The sequence below is a fragment of the Podarcis raffonei genome, chromosome 7 (genome assembly GCF_027172205.1).
Source record: "Podarcis raffonei isolate rPodRaf1 chromosome 7, rPodRaf1.pri, whole genome shotgun sequence".
Lineage (NCBI taxonomy): Eukaryota > Metazoa > Chordata > Lepidosauria > Squamata > Lacertidae > Podarcis > Podarcis raffonei.
In genome coordinates this window covers 85973196-85992930 of record NC_070608.1, presented here as the reverse complement: position 1 = coordinate 85992930, position 19735 = coordinate 85973196, and the positions used below count along the sequence as shown (strand labels likewise).

Here is a 19735-nt window from a genome sequence, read left to right as displayed (position 1 = left end):
TGTTGCAGGCCGGAGCCTGCAGGTGTCCAGGTGCCAGTTGCTCAGGAAAGGACTGCTCAGGGAAGAGGCCTCCTGCCAGCCCAGCCGGTGGAGGGAACAACTGTGTGGGAGGCGGGAGGAGACCTTCTGGCTGCAAGGAACAGGAGCTGGCAGGTGGCACCTGGGGGGAAGCAAGCATGTTGCTTGGGAGGGGCAGGGTCCACTGGCGGGTGGGGTCTCTGTGCGTTCCGCTGGAGCCCTTTCACGGAGCCCTCCATGTATGGTGCTCACTGAAATAAAACGGGTCGGAAGGCATGCATTCTGGGTCTTTGTATATGTGTCCCAGGCTCCAGCCACTCTTCCACTCACAAATCTTATACCTCGGGCAAGACGCAGAAATGCCTGTCCCAGTTCTGCCGCAGAGCCTGATGACACGAGAGCCTCAGTGTATCTGAGGACGCAGGGTAAGAAAGGCAAGTATCTTGAGCGGTGGCACAAAGGGTGTGGCTGCAAGGCTTCTGCATGTGGAAATGGCACCTGCCCCCGCAGCTGGGGCTTCTCTGCTGCTTTGAGTGCGCCTCCGCTCTGAGGGCTATCTGTGCATGCGTTGGGATACATCCGTGGAGTACAAGAAAAAGCTTAGCTTTGAGTGCATGTAGGGCACAGAGCTTATTGCTTCTTCTTTCTTCTTCTTTTTGTTCTTGCTGTGTTTGAAGCAAGGGCTGGTATCTGCTGAAATAAGAGATTCTGAACTGCATGACAGGGCACTTGGCAGCTTTGGGAGCACAGGAGAGGGACACCCCCGGCTTGCAAACTGGTTAATGCACCGGGAAAGTCCGTAGGCGGTGTGGCTTCGGTAGGCTTTGTCCTTTCCTGGCTGTGCTTCAAGCTAGTGACCTGTAGAGGGTTTTCTGTGCAGGGTTCTGCAACAGATCCAAAGTACTGAGAGGAGGGGACTTGTCTCCCTGATACTGTGCCATGTTCTCCTTCCATCCAGACTTGTATGTCCTCAGAGTGAAAAGGTGTTTGCCTATTGAAGGGTTGCAATAAAATACCCGTTGCTAGTGAGCATGTTGTGAAGTGTGAATGTCTGGCTGTTGTACCGCAGCCTCTGGGGCAGTGGAGGAGAAGAGAATGAGGAGGAGGGAAGGACTTTCCTTCCAGAAGTCATTTTGCCACTGGTATCCTCTTGTTCCTTTTTTGTTTGTAATTTAATATGGCCTGTTTGTGTATTTTTTATTATTATTTTATATGGTATGTTGGGCAGGGAAAGGGGAATATGGGGGGGAATCACATTAAATCATGTGTCTTTTTTAAAAGAATACCATATGAACAATATTTCACAAATTAGTTTGGAATAATGCTATAGCATTATCCCAACGGGACCTACTATTTTAAAAAATAAATAAAAAATCCTCAGTTGTTTCCACACACATGCATTTCTGTTTAACAAAACAAATGAGTTTAAATCACAATAGTGACTTTGTGTGCACTCATAACAAACTGTATTTTCTGCAAAAAAAAAATCCTTATAAAAAGGACTTTTTGAGAGCTCCAATTTTTGGCACGAGGCATTATTGCTGCATTATCAGTGTATAATCCAGATAGCATTATTTTAATCCAAAGAACTGTTTGTATTGTTTCTCACACCCATTTGGTGCTCAGAACCACAGGGATTTCATTTTTTTATATCCTGCCTTTCCACCAAGAAGATGAAAGCAGCCTATATGACTCTCCCTGGCCTGTGTCATCTTCACAACCACCCTTAGAAGGAGATTAAGCTGAGAGATATTACCTGGTTTTAGGTCACCCAGGGAGCTTCATGTTTGTGTAGGGATTTGAAGCTGAAACTCCCCAGCCCCACTCTGACACCGTGGTCAATACACCACGCTGTATTTTTATGGGGGCCCTAAGTATTTAATTTCCTTACATAACCAGCAAATCTGCCAAACATCTGTAGGGTTAGATTTGCAGTACGCGCACAGCAGATTTGCAGCACAGTTTGCTCAGGGGTAGAAGTGTCCCTGCTGAAAATGTAAACAGCTTTAACAATAGATTGTTGTAAGCCAAAGTGTCTAAGAACTTTTTGTTGAAGTGTAGTACATGTAAATGTTCCAAATAAACACACAAGTGTTTTAATTCTTTTTTCTAGCCACATTTAAGGATACAGAGGTTGCTAATTTTTATATAGGTACTGTCAATCTTTATCTGAAAAACACACCTGCAGGTCCAATTCCCATTTTACCTTACACTTAAAAATGGTTCATCCTCTGTTGCAATGGTATATACCCTTTTCAATATTTCCAGAGTCATGTTGTGGCTCCTATACACACTATACACATGATATACACATGATATGTTATATTATGTTCGCACGTTAAGAACCCCATCCCTAATGTTGGTAGTTCTGTAATTATTTATTATAGCAGCAAAAGGTAAAATTATATTGATCATCACAGTATCTGCTCAATTTTTTCTTTACCATCCCCAAAACAATACTTATCCTACTTATTGAGAAATATTCAGCGCCCAAATTTTAGACTATAGTCCCAGAGCCAAAATCCATTTATATTTCCCCCAGATGTTTACAGTTGCAGACTTAATTACATGATTCTTTAATTTTATAGAGCTCCTCTCCTTCTCTGCCCCTTCCCAAGGTCTATCCCTGTTTGCTCTACAAACCGCCTCCTAAGTTCACTACCTGGCTCCCACCGAAAGGATAAAACCATTAAAATGGCAGCAGAGTAATAATTGTTGCCGTGCTGAGAAGTCTCAAGCCATCCTTGGATACCAATTACTGTGAATTTTCTAAGCTAATTCTGGTGTCCCTCACCCTCCAATGGATTGATGGATTAATTAAGTGGATTTGAATCTTCTTAAGTTTTTTGAGGGTCATAGGTAGGGAGAGGGAGCTTTCATTTTAACAACCGGAAGCCTTCCTATCCAACAAAAACATTTTCCCCACCTGGTTAAACTGTGACTTAGCTCATTAAGTAAGGGGTCTATCTTGTCTTTAAACAACCACCAACAAAGGCACTCATTTGATTACAGGCAACTCCCCATTTGTGCAGGGTTTGTGTTCCAAGGCACCATGCACACTGGTGGGATGTACGTAAGCCCCCAGCCCCCTCCTCGCTCTGCCCCTGCCTCAGACACAGTCAAATGGGGAAGAGTATCATGGTGAAGAGGTGGGGGTAGCTGTGTGCAGGTGTGCAGCCTGGGAGTCATTCTGGCCTCACAGCTGTCCATGGAAGCGCAGGTCAATTCTGTGTCCAGGGCAGCTGTTTATCAGCTCCATCTGGTACGCAGGCTGAGACGCTCCCTGCCCGCAGACTGTCTAGCCAGAGTGGTAGCATGCTCTAGTTATCTCTCGCTTGGGCTACTGCAATGTGCTCTGTGTGGGGCTACCTTTGAAGGTGACCCGGAAACTACAACTAATCCAGAATGCGGCAGCTAGACTGGTGACTGGGCACAGCCGCCGAGACCATATAACACTGGTCTTGAAAGACCTACACTGGCTTCCAGTACGTTTTCGACCACAATTCAAAGTGTTGGTGCTGACCTTTAAAGCTCTAAACGGCCTCAGCCCAGTATACCTGAAGGAGCATCTCCACCCCCATCGTTCAACCCGGACACTGAGGTCCAGTGCCGAGGGCCTTCTGGTGGTTCCCTAGCTGCGAGAAGCCAGGTTACAGAGAACCAGGCAGAGGGCCTTCTCAGTAGTGGCACCCGCCCTGTGGAATGCCCTCACACCAGATGTCAAAGAGAAAAACAACTACCAGACTTAGAAGACATCTGAAGGCAGCCCTGTTTAGGGAAGCTTTTAATGTTTAATAGGTTATTGTATTTTAGTGTTCTGTTGGAAACTGCCCAGAGTGGCTGGGAAGCCCAGCCAGATGGGTGGGGTATAAATAATAAATTATTATTATTATTATTATTATTATTATTATTATTATTATTATTATTATTTTCCTGTTAAGGCATGTCTCATAGTACTTGTTTAAACTGTTTCTATAAGTGCAATTGTTTTAACTGTTTTTGCATATGTAGCTGTTTTATATTTGCTTTTATGTAAATCAGTTTGCGACGCCTCATAGAAAGTGATTCATAAATGAAATAGTAACAGCATAATAATAAAATTGCACAGAGGATTGGCCCATTTGCACACAGCGCAAGGGGAGGCAGAGACCCTTTGCAACGTGGATGGGATGGGGGGAAGAAAGAGATAGCGGCCTACACTTAATCCCAAAGCAGCAGCAGATAGAATACCCTCAAAAACTTGATGCTGGTTTAAGTCTGGGTGGAGCTTGTGCTGGAGGAGGAGGAGCAGAAAATTGGTGGGGGTGGACAGACACAAGAAACTGCCAGCCGTGTGGTCATCAGGAGCTGGTTTGGGAGCAAGGTTGTGCTACTTAACTGAAGCACCAGCAGGAGAAGAACTTTATCAGAAATTGCCACTGTTATTAGGCCCCACCATCTCTGACTGCTAACCAGTGGCTGTGGAGATGGCAGCAGCCCCTGAGAACAGCACTGCGGGGTTCAGCAGCACCCCTTCCTCGCTCTGTGCCAGCCGCGGCAATGGTTCACCTTCTCTCCCCTCTCCCGGACCAAAGAGGACAGGTGGCACAGGGCGGCTGTTGCTTCCTCATCCATCTACTAAAGCTGGCAAGTGTATGGCCGTTCCGAGGAGGAGGAGGAGGAAGAGGAAGAGGAGGAAGAAGCTCTTCCTGCCCCTTCCCATTTTCTTTGAGAAGTCCAGCGGGGTGATTCAGCTCAGTGGGGATACGCAAAGGGAGTGTGCCCTCTTTTCTTTTGCACACCCTTTCTGGGTATTAGGGTGGTGAAAGTTTGGGCGTGTGATCTAGATTTCTTTTCCATATTGCATTGCATTGGAGAAGCTCTTCATAAGCGCTCCAGCATCCCACCCTGCTTTTAGTCTGTGCAACGGAGAGCAATGGCAGGAAGGAGGAGGGAGGGCGAAAGGGACCCTTCCTTTGCTCCATCCTGATGAGGATGCTAAGGAGAACAGAGTTCATGTTTGGGAGAGCAAGAGCAGCTTGGGGAGGTTCAGGAGAGTGGCAGGCGGCGGGTGGGTTAGAGCAGTGTTCCCCAACCTTGGGCCTCCAGCTGTTTTTGGACTACAACTCCCATCATCCCTCGCTAGCAAGACCAGGGGTCAAGGATGATGGGAATTGTAAACCAAAAACAGCTGGAGGCCCAAGGTTGGGGAACACTGGGTTAGAGTACACCTTTCTAAACACTTGCATTGGGCGCCGTATTTTTCGCTCTATAAGACGCACCAGACCACAAGACGCACCTAGTTTTTGGAGGAGGAAAACAAGAAAAAAAATATTCTGAATCTCAGAAGCCAGAACAGCAAGAGGGATCGCTGTGCAGCGAAAGCAGCAATCCCTCTTGCTGTTCTGGCTTCTGGGATAGCCGCGCAGCCTGCATTCGCTCCATAAGACGCGCACACATTTCCCCTTACTTTTTAGGAGGGAAAAAGTGAGTCTTATAGAGCAAAAAATACGGTATTTTCTGGGTTTTCAAAAGTGTCCATAGAAAGTGACAGCATTAAAATCCCTAGCCATAATTATTTCATGTTATTGTTGTTGTTGTTTTATTTATATATTACATTTATATCCCACCGTTCCTCCAAGGTGCACAGGGTGGCACACATGGTTCCTCTTCCTCCCCATTCTATCCCCACAACAACAACAACAACCCTGTGAGGTAGGTTAGACTGGCCCAAGGTCACCTGGTGAGCTTCCCAGCTGAGCAGGGATTTCACCCCCCGTTTCCCAGGCCCTAGTCCAATCCTCTAGTGACCCCATCACACCAGCTGTCATTTGTAACATTGACCAATCATGTTCATTAAGCCAAACATCCTTCTAAGAACTAGGGGGATGGCAGAGAATATGCAAGCCATGGGAAAGTCCTGACTCTGCTCTTTTCTCTTGCCCTCATTCTGGTGCTTCTACAAAAGCAGGTGGGGATTGAACAAATGTAAGGAGTGGGGCCTTGAATTGGGAAGTCTGTCCATAGGCTCCCAGTGCACCACCAGAGAAGCCCTCAGGAAGAGAGGGGCTCCAGCTTCATCTCTACTGTGTTGCAGTAGTGCCCTAGTAAAAGCCAGGAATGGAGTTGCAGCTTGGCACTCCAGCCATACCATATGACCCAAGGAACTCCTATCTAGCTCTTGCTTCAGGTTTGGTTCCTCATTCTGAGCAACTCATCCATGACAGAAGATGCTAAACAGATGCCTGCTTTGCCTTCCCTCAAGTTCACTTCATCATATCATGTGCCCATTTTGGAACCTGACCATGGAAGAACCGCCAACTCAAGGCTTGAACTAAAAACCTGCGAGCATTTGGTTCAAGCACCAGCAGAATGTTCAGGCTGCTTGTGGAGTGCCCTCCTGCCCATCCCTTCTGATACCAAAGGACCAGCATCTTGCCTGCACTGGCAGTGGAGGTGGGAGCAGATGCTCCAGGTCCCTGGTGCATCCATTTCTGCCAGGAATGCCACTGGGATTTTAAGCCCCAGCATTTCCAGTAGAAAAACAGTGGTTTTCCACTTGGCTGGGAGAAGGCCCTCTGGAGATCTTTCTCTAGAACCTGATCAGCACCCCTTTGGTTCATTATCTCCTTTCTTTGGAAGCTGATTGTGAGCCCGTTTGGACTCTCTGCCGCTAGTGGTTCCTGACAGTTTGCTCAGACTCCATTAATCTACGGGTTTACATTACTCCAAAAACATAATGGATGGAGCCCCAACTGGTCCCCAGGCTCTGCAGGAACAGATCATCACCAGGCAGAAAACTAGTTGTTCTAAGACAAGATTCCCAGCTGCAAGCAGAAGACTATCAGAACTCGCAGCTCCAAATGCCTTTACACGAATGTTTTAATAGCACCCAAACAAACTTGCATAGTTTTATTACCCAGTGCCAAGCTATTGTCTATGCTGCAGCCTGAAACCTGTCACATGGACAAGACTGAATTGGTTCTAGCACTATGGAGAGAAGATCTCGACTGGGTATCTCCGTCCCTGAACGGGAAAGCCCATTTCTCCATCCTGGGATGCTTTCTTAGCTGCCTTTATGAAGATTTTTGAACCACCTAAGGCCTGCCAGAACAGCACTTTGCTGACTTATGTCACTCGCTGGTCAGGTTCCACTTATGTGGCTCGATTCTAATCCCTTACAGGGGATATCAGCGACCAGAGATGAAGGATGAGTTGGCCGTTGTGAAGCCCATCACTGAGTTAATGAGCGTGCCTCTGTACTGACACTCGCCTCCAAGAGCAGAAGCATGGGGGCGTGGCCAATGAGATCTTATGGGTGTGGCCAGTTCTGGTTTTCTCTCCACCCGGCTCCCTTGCAAAGATACTACTGATTCAGCCAGGATACAACTGCTGCCACAGTTGCTTCTCTGCAGGAAAGAAATATGTGCGGCCCCACCTGTTCTGGTTCTCTCCCTCTCCTCCTTTGCAATGAAACAGTGGATTTTTTATACCTAAGTGTTGTGCCTTTGTTCAGAGTTGCCACCACAATTTCTAGTGTGTGTTCAAGTCAAAGAAACCATACCTTACTCAGAAGCAGGCACCAATGAATCCCTGGGATTGCCACCTCATAAGCTTGTACAGAATTGCAGCCTGAGTAGGTTAGTCATAAAGGTGCCCCACAGGCACTGTTTGGGAGGATACAGTGATCTTAGTCATTTCTACATCATCTTTCCAGAATGTGGAATAGGGAGAAGGGATATTAAGTGGACCAGGAGCTGGGAGACCGGGATTCAAATCCTCACTCAGTCATGAAGTTCAGTGTCTGACTTGGGCCAGTCTCTCAGCTTAACACACTCCACAAGGTCTTTGTGAGGATAACACGGGAGAAAGGAGACCCATGACTGCCACATCATCATCATCATCATCATTATTATTATTATTATTATTATTATTATTATTATTTATTTATACCCCACCCATCTGGCTGGGCTTCCCCAGCCACTCTGGGCGGCTTCCCAAAAAATATTAAAATACTGTAATAAATCAAACATTAAAAGCTTCCCTAAACAGGGCTGCCTTCAGATGTCTTCTAAAAGTCTGGTAGTTATTGTTCTCTTTGACATCTGGTGGGAGAGCGTTCCACAGGGCGGGTGCCACTACCGAGAAGGCCCTCTGCCTGGTTCCCTGTAACTTGGCTTCTCACAGTGAGGGAACCGCCAGAAGGCCCTCAGTGCTGGACCTCAGTTTCCAGGCAGAACGATGGGGGTGGAGATGCAACTTCAGATATACTGGACCGAGGCCGTTTAGGGTTTTAAAGGACAGCACCAACACTTTGAATTGAGCTCCTTGGAGGAAGGGTGGAATGGACACAAACCCAATAATGATTAAAAGAAATGAGAATTGTTTAAAAAGTAAATATCCAGCCTTCCTGCCCCTGGTTTTGCATTGGGGAGGTGTGGAGGGCCAGTTTGGAATCATTAAACAAACAAATGAACAACAGCAACCCAAAATCAAAGGGGAAAATGATCTGATCTACAGCTGCGATATGCGGACCTAGAAACATAAGACTTTATAGGTAGCTCTTCAGCAAATCCAGCATGTGCCTTGCCTGTTGCAACAGGCTTGCCTGGGTGTGGTGTGCAAGAAGAGACTGCAACCCGTGCACAGTGTTCTTGTTTGAGCCTTTTGTAATGCAATTTAAATTTGCCCAAGTGTTCCATACTCTTTTTATCCTTAGAAGCCTTTAAAATAGATTGTACTGCAGTACAATTTCAGCAAAACAGGGAAAGGCCCAGCACGTTGATTAGTGCATAAGCTTTTGGAGGCTAAAGTCCACTTCGTTCGATGCATCATTTGTGGTAAACCGTGAACGTTTATGTAACAATACACTTGCAAACCTTTAAAGTGCTCCCAATATCTCCATCCATGTAACAAAAATTGTATAAGTAAAACAAGTACATAGGGAAAGACAACAAAGCCACACAAAAAGGCAGCAAGGGAGCTCAGAGAACAAGTGCACTCCTAAGGCCAGGTTGGGTATGTGTGGTCTTCAAGGAAACAGCTCTGAGCATGCTCAGAACAAATGCCTGGTTCTGATCTAGGCTAAGGCTGCTCTTGAAGCAGTCCTAACACCTCCCAAGTCTGCTATAGTGGCTGTGCTGGATAGCCCTCTTAACCACAGATTTTTTAGTTGGAGCAGTCCAGTCAGTCACGTGCCTTTTTTGCTTAGAGATGCATGGGAGGAATCTCTCTGCCATACTATACTTTGGGGCTGGGGTTGGCTGTGTGGTGCAGAGAGCTGATTGACAGCCACGTTTGCAGAACCTCAGACTTCAATCAGAATTATAAAATGGGGGGGGGGAGGAAAGAGAGTATAGCTTTGAAATAAGTTTATTTTTAAAATGCTTGACATACACATTAGGAGGGCTGTGCCCGGTGCTATTTTTGTAGAAAAAGAGGTGCCAGAACTCGCCATGAACACCTCCCTCCTTCTCTTAGAATGGCAATGGTGCCCACCTGAGAGGTGCCAGAACTGAGTTCCAGTGAGTTCCCATGGAAAAAAGCCCTGGCTGTGCCCTGATAACCCTGGTTATCTTCCACTGGTTCCCTGTACACCTAGCTTTCTGCTGATGGCTTGGAACCTGCAAGTGGATTGTGTCAGACCTAGGGGGAGTCACACCACTAGCAGCAGCACTATTTTCTTTCATGGCTTTTTGAGTGTGTGCACGTGAATTTCACTTTAAGGAGAAGGGAAAAGGCAGAGAGAGATGGTTAATAATTCTTGTACTCCACCCAAGTGACCGGGTTGCTGCAGCCACTCTGGGTGCCTTCCAACAAAGTGTAAAGGAACACACTGAAACATCAAACGTTAAAAGCTTTCCGATACCAATCTAGATCCTAGTTTTGCTCATCTTGGGGAGCAGGCAAGGATCTAAGAGAAGCTGTGGTCCAGTGGGTATCCTCAGGGTCTGGGGTCCCAATCTCAGGTGGTATAAGCTCCTACCAAAATGAGTGCAGGGTTGCAGGTGCAGCACTGCTCAGGCAAGCCAAAGTCAAGCACAGAGAATCCATCTAGGTCCAAAATACAACCCAGAGGCGTGGGGTGGGGCAACAGCTCAAGGTCATTATCACAGGGACTTCAGGCAAGATACAGCACAACAAGGAGGGGAAATGGACCAAGGAGTCCATAGCTTGAGTTATTTCCACAAACTGGAAGGCTCAAGAGGGAGACCTCCTTTAATCTGCCCTTCTAGATCACACCACTGCAGTTAGTAATGAAGGCATTTCCGAGATTGCTTACTCATGAGGCCAGGTGACAACTCTGGGATTGTAGAAACATGCTGTGTCATTGCTGTCTGGCCTGGACCTTGATCTTTTGGTGCCAGCACTCACAAGGACCTCCTCTTCTGACAACACCAAGGACTCTTCAGTGGGTCTTCTCAGCACTGATTCCAAGAGGCCCTGCCAGCTCCTTAACCAGTGCTGTTTCTGGTTTGTCTCTGAGGACAAATGTCTGGTACCAGGTCAGATAAAGGCATGGCAGCAAGTCACTGAAGCCCTTCACATAACCGGTGGAAATCTTAGCCTTCCATGAGGTTCTGAGGCTTCAGCAGGGTGGTCTTTGAGGCCATAAGCAGAATAAACTTGTTGCTTCATCTGAAACATGTTCATACCCTTAAATATGACTATGAGCCCTTAAGCCATCTCTCTCTGAGCACATCGCATACCAAAAAATGAGGGGAGAACATAAATCAGATCCTTTTTGTGCTATTTGGTCTAAATCATTGATATATGTCAATACAGCAGAGACGGAACATGGACCCTCAATGGTCCAATTAAGTCTGTGGAGAGGATATATTTTAGAAGATTATGGTAGAATACTTTTTTAATGCCTTGGATTGTGGCTATAAAAGTTGCATCACATGAATTAATGTAAGGTACATTAATTAATTAATGTAGGGTACAGAGCCTAGGGCTTGCCGATCAGAAGGTCGGTTTGAATCCCCGCAACAGCCTGTTGCTCGGTCCTTGCTCCTGCCAACCTAGCAGTTCGAAAGCACGAGTCGTCCGCAACTGGACTTAACGGTCAGGGGTCCCTTTACCTTTATAATCTTCTATTACCTTCCCCTCCCTTTTATCCACTCTAGTCACTTCGCCCCTCTTTCCTTGTGTATCCGTATGTTTTGTGTTGTTTGTATTTTGTCTATATTTTAAAAATTAATAAAGTTTATTTATAAAAAAAGACGGCACAGGTTATGGCTTCAAATGCATAGAGTGTGCCCATGATGGACGGTGAACTGTTCCAATGGTGCATGTAGCTTTGGTGAGATTCTTTTTCATGAGATTGTAAAGACTTTTTTTTTCAAGACGTTTTAAAATAATTCAGTAGCGGAAGCTGCTGTGACTTGCAGTGCAGTCCTATGCAGAAGTACCGGTAAATCTCCTTGAGTTCAGTTGGGCTTGCTCTCGGGGTCTAACTGCACACAAACTTTAGTTGGAAAGTTAGGGTCTCCTCCCTTACCTGCTATCTCCATCTTGTGGCAGGTTGCTGTCAGTAATATGGAAATTGGTTCCAGCTTGTCAACCGCAGTTTGTTATAAAATTGCACTGTCCACTAAAATGAGGCATTCTGCTTCAGGTCTGTCCATCTTCTTTTGCTAAATTGTATTTTCAGGATAGAGGCTGCTTGAATTTTGATTTGTTTGTTTGCAACGTTTATATGCCAACCAAATAACAAGAGTTCCCCAGGTGACTTACAATAAAGGTAAAACATTGCCTATGAAATTAAAACCACAATATCTAAACACAGCATAAAAACAGAAGCAGTATAATGAAAGCCACAGCAGCACCCAAAATGCCACAGTTCTTTAAAATCCAGGAATGCCAAATCTATAAATCAAAAAATGTTTCACGATAAAAACACTGGGGGTCCCTCTGATTACCCTGATCTGTTGCTGCTAAGTCAACAGCCACCGCTGCCCCCTGCCCTGGTTTGTGTGTTAGTGTGGATTGCCCACCCCCATCACCAGACCTCCGCTTGTGTCAGCAGCTCTGTATCATCTCATCTGCTGCTGCTCCTTCCCACTGTTGCTGGTCCACAGTCTCCATCACCTTCTCTCTTCTTTGCAGTGCTCATAACTCACTTGGAGGTAACCACTCAGTCACTGGGCATTTAGCCAAAGATTCTCAAAATGCAAGAACCTTCACATGGGCAGGATAGGGGAAGAGACGATACTCAACCTTAGTCACTACCTCCTGCATCGTTTTTCTTAGGTGTCAGTGGCCATAGGTGCGTCACCTGTCCCTGATACCTCCTCTAGTGTATCCTCTTGCAAAAGAAACTCCATTTCACACCTTCAGGAGCAAGAAAGCCCTCCCACCATACTCTGCGGAGGGGATGCATGTCCAGTGATCCCCTTGTTACTGATTAAGACAACAACAACAACAATGACTGAGGGTAAAGGTAAAGGGACCCCTGACTGTTAGGTCCAGTCGCGAACCACTCTGGGGTTGCGGCGCTCATCTTGCTTTACCAGCCGAGGAAGCAGGCATAAAGCTTCTGGGTCATGTGGCCAGCATGACTAAGCCACTTCTGGTGAACCAGAGCAGCGCACAGAAACGCCTTTTACCTTCCCGCCGGAGTGGTATCTATTTATCTACTTGCACTTTGACGTGCTTTCAAACTGCTAGGTTGGCAGGAGCTGGGACTGAGCAATGGGAACTCACCCCATCGTGGGGATTCAAACCGCCGACCTTCTGATCAGCAAGCCCTAGGCTCTGTGGTTTAGACTACAGCACCACCCGTGTCCCTAAGTGAGGACAAAACCAACTAGCAATTCCCGCACTCCTGTTCTCGCTTAAGGCTTTGTGCCACACTTGGACTCACTACCATGCTGTCCAGGTTAGTGTTGCACATTATCTTCCTATATACATAAAAATGCAAGGCTGCTATCATTTGTAGTGCTGCATCACAATCCTGGATTTCCTTGAAGTCGGAGCACAGCCCCCTCTGAAGAAATTGCATGAATTCAGAGTCAGGGAGCAAGAGAGAAGGCAGGCTGTACATCACCAGCAGCCACCACAGACAGGGAAAGTGGTGGTGTAAAACAACAGCTGACATTTGAGTAAAACAGGTGGAGGGAACTGAGAGTAAAATGGCAGTTTTACACCATGACAGAGGTCTGAGTAAAGTTCTGCATCTTTTATCTCTCACATGAGGAAGCTGAGGTATGCAAGAGGGAGAAGTTTGAGAATAAAAAGAGAGACACTGAAAAAGAAGTGGCTGTTTTAAATAAGGGCACAAGTTTAAGTAAAGCAGCGGTAGAGCAACACTAAGGGAAAAAATGGTTTTAAACTACAGATATTTGAGTAAAGCAGGAGTGCAGTTTTAAACAACAGCAGAGGTTTGAATGAAACACCAATGGAAATGAAATGGTAGAGATTTTAAACGGTGGCAGAGGTTAAAATAGTGTTGAGTAGGGGTGACAATGAAGGAAGGAAAGTGGCAATTTAAAACAGGGATTGAGTACAGCAGGAAGGAAGTTAGGGAGAGCCTCTGCTTTGTTAGCTTCTGCATTGTAGATTCTCTTGCTATTTCTCCTTCTTCAAACTGCTTTGTTTCCTTGCTTTTAGAAAAACAAGCCCTCTGTGTTATTCCACCCCGCTTCACTCAAACTTCTGCCATTTTTTGAATGCGGCAAGAAGGGAGGACACTCAAAGGGGCGGGGTGGCTGTTTTACACTTCTCCTTCCATTCCTCAGTTGTCTCAGGTGAGAGAAAGGATGCAAAGAGCCCTCAAATATTCTAGGAGGCACGGCAGCCCGGTGATAAATTGCTCCAGTCATCAACCTAGCTACTGTATTCTCTAAACGTATTATGAGTAATCTCAGAAATATTTTAAAATAAAACCAGCCTATTATTATTATTACAGAGATTATACATATTATTTCAGAGTACCTGACATTTATTCACAAATATTTGTTGTACATCATCAGAATGAACACAAAGGATTGACTATGCAACTCTTGGTACTACTCTATATAGTGATCACAGTCCAATTAGTTTTACTATTAACTATACAATATAATGCAAATATTAATTTGTTCTTAATACAGAGTAAGTCTTTTGTTAAAATTATTTCAGAGGAACTTAAAATATAGCTTGATAATAATGATACCCCAAACATTACTGATTCTATATTATGGGAATCTGCTACGGCCTTTGGGGGGGCATTAAAGAAAGGTGCATCTAAGGGGGGAAAGGATGCAAGGAAACGATTAATGAAAAATTATTAGAAGCTAAAAGGCTATTATAGTGAAAATACAGTTTGGTTTAGCAAGAAAATGGGTTTTTTTAAATAAAGGTAACAGATGATAAATTACTCGCATATTATTTAAGAAAGAAGTTTAGAAAGCAAGTAATTCCACTTAATAGGAAGGATGAGAATCAATATGTTCTTAATGAGCAAGAACTAAAGGAAGGGTTTAAGAAATATTATATCAAGTTATGTCTTCCAAAAATCCACAAATACAAGAAAAAACAAAAGTTTTTTCCTAATATAAGACTGTGAAACCTAACAGGTGTAGAAAAAGAATTTTTGCATGCTCCAATTCAAGAAAAAGAAGTAAGGAAAATAATAGCAAAAGCCAAAATTCAAAAATCATCCAGACCTGATGGATTTTCATTTGAGTTCTACAAAGTACTTGCCTTCATCGCAGGGGGGTGGACTAGATGACCATTGGGATATCTTCCAACTATACAATTGTATGTTATACAGGAAACTCCCCACTCACACAGAAGTGCATTCATGGCCAGCCCCAGCCCCTTGCAGTGCTGAAAATGGCACATGCGTGCTTATTGCATGGACATGGGGCGATGCCTGTAATTCCATGTTGAGGGAAGGTAAAATCCTACAAACATTGAATGAGGATTCAGTCATGATTTTTCCCAAACCAGAAAAGAATTTATTACTACCCATACAGCATACTCCAGTATCATTATTAAATTCTGATTAAAAATATTTGCATCAACACTGGCAAGGAGCTTTGATGTGGTAATGCATAAATAAATTTATACAGAACAGTAGGTTTTTCTTAGAAGGAGAATGGCATATAATATCCTTGAAATGATAAATATAATAATTTCCTCAATGGGGATCACATTTATCACTTTTGTCGACACTAAAAAGCTTTTGATAGGGTTGAATGGTCCTATCTTTTATATGTGCTGAAAAAATTTGTCTTTGGAACAAATTTTATAAAATAGATTCAGTTTACTCCAAGCAGGAGTTTTAGTGAAAGGAAGCTTATCTACAAAATTTAATCTGCAGAGAAGGCAACATCAAGGTAATAACTTGGCAACGATTAAATATCAGTTTTATATGGGCTGAAAAACAAAAACACCACAACTTAAAGCTAAAATAACATACACCAACAAAAATAAGGGAAGGTTGTCATCTCCTGATTTAATAAATGAATATCAGGCAAATAATTTGAATTACCAAATGGTATTATCAACCAGGACAAGGAGAAATAGGAGTAGTAGAGCAATGTTTTGTAAGAGTCCCATCAAATGTATTATTATGGATGGACCCAAAAGACAGAATATTGGAGAAGGGTTGTTTCTCCAGCACTTTGCACTATATGGGATAAATAAAAAGCAAACTGTGTCTATTGACATCACCAATTACATCTCTGCTATTTTATCCACCATTCAGTATAAATGGAACCATGGAGTAGTTTGTTAACTGGCATAAAGGAGGGCTGGAAAATTTGGTTGAACGGATTGGTAATAATCAAATAATGTCTCTAGATCAAATGAGGGAAGCTTTGGATAATGTATAATTCATATTATATTAATATTTTTGAATTAGAGATTCTTAAAATAAATGGCCAAATAAGTTTGAGAAATCAATTTGTCAAAAACCTGGAAAAAATCGCTCCAAAAATATCAAATTGTTATTCACATAGGAGACAGAACAAAAATTGACTATGCTACAAAATGGGAGGAAATTACTAAAGTGCTATGTTGTATTTTACTTTATTTTTATATACATTTTTATTAGTTTTTAACATATTGATTATCATTCATACAACAAAACTTCTCATCTTATACAATAATTTTTGGACTTCTGTCAACACCTCTGATGATTTTCCATTCTTATCACTTATTATGCATTTCTTAATTTCATATTACCTTTAATTATCTTTAACTAAGAATGCTCCTCATTATCTTTTTTTTTTTTGCAATATTTCAAATAATTCATCTTACAAAACTTCTTGCAAACCGTGCCATTTAACAGCAATGCTGCATGGAGTAGCAGTTCCTCAAGGCTGGATAAATCTATATTGATGTCTGTGACGGGGGGGACTCTGTTAAACTTTTGATATTGTGGTATTTATACACAACATGTACAAAGTGGGAAATGATGAATGCTGGAAATGGATGGATGTGGAATGGATAGAGCAGAGTTTATCCACTGCTGGTGGAACTGTCTTGAGGCTAAAAAGTAATGGCATGAAATGGTATCTAATATAAGCTAAAAGGGGATTAAAACAGATGTGAATTTTCTACGTGTCTGGATAAGTTTGCCTAAACAAAAACATTTTAAACAGGCACTGAAAAAAGTACAGCAAAGGTGTCTTCCAGATATCAGTAGGCAGGGGAGATTCCAAAGTGTAGGTGCTGCCACACTAGAATAATGATTTCTAGAGCAGAATGAATATTATGTGGCACCTGTAACTGCGCACAGTTCCGCAGATCAAAAAAGTTGACCCTAATTTTTTATTTTTTTAAATGACTATTCCCATAAGTTCCCACTCTGTGATACTATGATGTCAAAAGTTTTTTGGGGGGATCGAAGATCCCCAAAATTTGTCCATTAAATTCCTTTTTAAAAAAATTAAATTACTGACTGCTCCCTCCCAGAATTCATCCCCTGCCTTACGAGTTGCCCCTCAAAACTCACCTTTTGCAGGGAGCCTTTGGAACAGCCAGCACCCTGTTGTAACTAAGCCAAAATTCATGTAATTGCAACGATCACATACTCTTCCCCTTTTGCCCTGCCTCCATTCTCCGCTCCTTTGTTGTTTCACTTGTATTTATTTTAAACTGTACGCTCCTGTGATAGGAAGCTATCAAACACAATGTGGAACCCAATGTATGTAGATAGCATATCATTATCATTATATCATTATCATTATTATCATCAACAACAACACAACTTTATTATTGTTATTATGCTAATAATACAGCAACTGTTATTGTTGTTGTGTGCCATGACAGTGCAGTCTGAAGTGTTTGACTCTATTGAAAGCTACGTCAGCGACCCTTTGCACCACTTTCCAATCTGTACAGAAGTACTTCTGTGTATAAAAGCCCCGGCTTCTTGCAACCCCAACCCCACCCCTCTCTCCCTCTCTCTCTCTCTCTCTCTCTCTCTCTGCTGTGCAGGGATGCCAGTAGCTCTGATTGATATTCCCGGCACTGTAGCTCATGCCTCGCACATTCAGCTGCATTGCTGTTTGCTTATTAGAACTTGTGAGCCCTTTGGAGCAAGTCATTATCTACTACCTCCTGGTATCAAGCCAAGGACCTTTTGTGACCTCATCTAGCAGCATTTGGAGACTTCTGTGTATTGGGCAGAACAGACACAGGAAAGGGAGGCTGGGGTGTGGAGTATTAAATGGCGAGAGTTCATAAGGCTCTTTCTGTTGACCTGTTTTCCTAAATTCCAATTGCAACCAGTTATTGCATACCGATAGTGCTGCATGCATGGCATTTATTCGTGATTTGTAATTATTGTCATAATCCTATGGCAGTGCAGGAAAACCGTGGGTGCATAATTCATGATCCAGGTTCATAATTCATCTCCCAGTCATTCTTTTGCTGCTTGCCCCTCAACACCTCTCTGATGGCTGACTGCAGCAGTAGAAATAAAGGAACCTTAAATTGCCTCTTTAATCTGCTTCCTGTTCTGATGTGAGAAGCAGCGGTTGGTGAGAAGACTTGGCGGAGAGAAGGGAGGTTATGCAAGTCTCCATACACACCCATTGCCAACTTTCTTCCTTCTTCATTTGGGGTCTGGCTACCCACTCCTTACAAAGGTTGTATGGAGAGGAGCCACCTTCTTTCCCTAAGACCCTCATGGGAACATGCACAGGAACTTAAAGCAGTCTCACTCTCCCTTCGAACATTCATGGTTTCCCCCAAAGAATCCTGGGAACTGCAGTTTGGGTTTTTTTTTGTTTTTTTATAATTAATTTTTATTCAAATTTCCAATAACCATTCCAATTACAATTTAACATCCAATTTAACTTATACATCTTGTAGACTTCCATCAGCCTATCTGACAATTTCCATATTTATCACAACTTTTCACATTCCTAAAATTTATGTTGCACTTTAACAATCCTTATTTTATCTTTTCCTTTGAGCGACATTCCTATCTATTCTTTTCACAGAGCTTCCTGAAATCCAACAAGCGTTATTTCCTGATCACACACAGTTTTGATATACTCTGTAAATTTATTCCAGTCCTCGGTGAATCTCTGATCGCGTTGGTTTCGAATTTTACACGTTAATTTGTCCATTTCTGCATATTCCATCAATTTCATTCTCCATTCTTCCCTCGTTGGCATTTCTTCCTGTTTCCATTTTTGCATTTTCCATGGAAACGGGAACTGCAGTTTGTTAAGGGTGCTGAGAGCTGTTAGGAGACTCCTCTTCCCATCTCAGGGCTACAATTCCCAGAGTTCATTGGGAAGAGAGATTGATTGTTAAACCACTCTGGGAATCGCAGCTCTGTTGGAGGGAATAAGGGTGCACACGCAAGTCCTGCTATCCAAACACAAGGCGTTTTCAGGAAATTGTTCATTGGTGTGAACATTCACATAACGAGCTAACGATTTCCATTGCTTTCTATAGGGAAATTTCTAATGCATTCTTGAACATGGAGTTTTCACACACACACGCACATGGAAAAACCCTGGAAAACCTCTGAAAGTTTGCAAAAGGAGGGAAAGGGAGACAGCAGAAAAATAAGAGAGCACCTTTTCCTTATTTGCTTGCCTTTTGCAAGAGAAATGGTTGCGGCAGACCAAAACACAAAAAGCAAAGTTTGTTTAAGGCTGCTTATTTGTTTACAGTACTACATGTAGGTCCGGCTGTTTGGGTACCTGTGGTGTGTATTATGAGGTCTGGGCACAGCCTGACTCTCTCCTTTGGCAATCTTCACAGAACTTTAGCTTAATGGTTGCCATCAATTTGATTTTAATTAATTTTTATAATGAAATGTTTTTAGAATGTTGTACTATTTTATTGCTTGTTAGCTGCCCTGAGCCCGGCTTCGGCTGGGGAGGGCGGGATATCAATAAAATTATTATTATTATTATTATTATTATTATTATTATTATTATTATTATTATTGGATAAGTGAATTTTTGTACAATGCGCATTTGGATAGCAGGAGCTGTGAGTATACAGCAAGGGCAAAGGCAGCTGTTGAAATAAAGGGCAGTTGAGAAGGTACTTTTGCCCTAGACCTTTAAGGAAGTGTCTTTAGAGAAGCTTTGGGAGAGCCAGGGAGTCCACTTGATCAGCTGCCCCTTAGATTAATTGAGCACACCTGCCTCTTAGATTTTGAGCATACCTGCCTCCTCTGTTTCCCTGTTGTCAATGGGTAGATGGGGAGTTCCATTCAGCCCATCAAAGCATTGTAAAGGAGAGCAATTCTGTGGAGTTTCCCAAAATTCTCCAC

General features: G+C 43.4%; 1 protein-coding gene across 4 annotated transcripts in view; it reads left to right on the top strand.

Annotated features, from left to right (window-relative positions):
- PCDH1 (protocadherin 1) overlaps positions 1 to 19735 on the top strand; it is a 75036-nt gene that overhangs the window by 34286 nt on the left and 21015 nt on the right. The gene's annotated exons all lie outside the window — the stretch shown is intronic.